At 38.8% G+C, this 1,451-nt stretch overlaps 1 non-coding gene across 1 annotated transcript; it reads right to left on the bottom strand.

Annotated features, from left to right (window-relative positions):
- Window positions 1-867: 867 nt before the first annotated feature.
- On the bottom strand, window positions 868-975 carry LOC112713590 (small nucleolar RNA R71). The gene has a single exon (XR_003158565.1). It is a non-coding gene; the product is annotated as a small nucleolar RNA R71 (small nucleolar RNA).
- Window positions 976-1,451: the final 476 nt, after the last annotated feature.

Raw genomic sequence — 1,451 nt, 5'->3', positions numbered from 1 at the left:
ATCTTTTTGATTTCTAATTTCAAATTCTTTTTCAAAAATCACTTGATTTCTTTCCCACTTTTGTTTTCGAAAATTATCAATCAAAGTTTTTCAAAAATGTTTTCAAAATCTTCTACTTAATTTTCGAAAATTACTTCCCTTCTTCTCACATCCTTCTATTTATGGACTAACACAATTCCTTAATGCAAAATTCGAACTCCATCTTCTTTGATAAGTTCGAATTTTCTACTTCTGTCTTCTATTTTTCTTTTCCTCTGACACCTAAAGGAATCTCTATACTGTGACATAGAGGATTCCACATTTTCTTGTTCCCTTCTCTTTCTTATGAGCAGGAGCAAAGACAAAAGCATTCTTGTTGAGGCTGATCCTGAACCTGAAAGGACCTTGAAGAGAAAGCTAAGAGAAGCCAAAGCACAACTCTCTGTAGAGGACCTAACAGAAATCTTCAAAGAAGAAGAACCTATGGCAGCCGAAAACAACAACAATGCCAACAATGCAAGGAAGGTGCTGGGTGACTTTACTGCACCTACTCCCGACTTTTATGGGAGAAGCATCTCTATCCCTGCCATTGGAGCAAACAACTTTGAGCTTAAGCCTCAATTAGTTTCTCTAATGCAACAGAATTGCAAGTTCCATGGACTTCCATTGGAAGATCCTCATCAGTTTTTAGCTGAATTCTTGCAAATCTGTGACACTGTCAAGACTAATGGGGTTGACCCTAAGGTCTACAGACTTATGCTATTCCCTTTTGCTGTAAGAGACAGAGCTAGGACATGGTTGGACTCACAACCTAAAGAAAGCCTGAACTCTTGGGAAAAGCTAGTCAATGCCTTCTTGGCAAAGTTCTTTCCACCTCAAAAATTGAGTAAGCTTAGAGTGGAAGTCCAAACCTTCAGACAGAAGGAAGGAGAATCCCTCTATGAAGCTTGGGAAAGATACAAACAATTAATCAGAAAGTGTCCCACTGATATGCTTTCTGAATGGAGCATCATTGGAATTTTCTATGATGGTCTCTCTGAACTGTCCAAAATGTCTTTGGATAGCTCTGCTGGAGGATCTCTTCATCTGAAGAAGACGCCTACAGAAGCTCAAGAGCTGATTGAAATGGTTGCAAATAACCAATTCATGTACACTTCTGAAAGAAATCCTGTGAACAATGGGACTAGTCAGAAGAAAGGAGTTCTTGAGATTGACACTCTGAATGCCATATTGGCTCAGAATAAAATATTGACTCAACAAGTCAATATGATTTCTCAAAGTCTGTCTGGAATGCAAAATGCACCAAGCAGTACTAAGGAAGTTTCATCTGAGGAAGAAGCTTATGATCCTGAGAACCCTTCAATGGAAGAGGTGAATTACATGGGAGAACCCTATGGAAACACCTATAATCCTTCATGGAGAAATCATCCAAATCTCTCATGGAAGGATCAACAGAGACCTCAACAAGGTTT

The sequence above is a fragment of the Arachis hypogaea genome, chromosome 1 (genome assembly GCF_003086295.3).
Source record: "Arachis hypogaea cultivar Tifrunner chromosome 1, arahy.Tifrunner.gnm2.J5K5, whole genome shotgun sequence".
Lineage (NCBI taxonomy): Eukaryota > Viridiplantae > Streptophyta > Magnoliopsida > Fabales > Fabaceae > Arachis > Arachis hypogaea.
The sequence above is the reverse complement of the archived record's forward strand: the minus strand, read 5'-3'. Positions and strand labels throughout refer to the sequence as shown.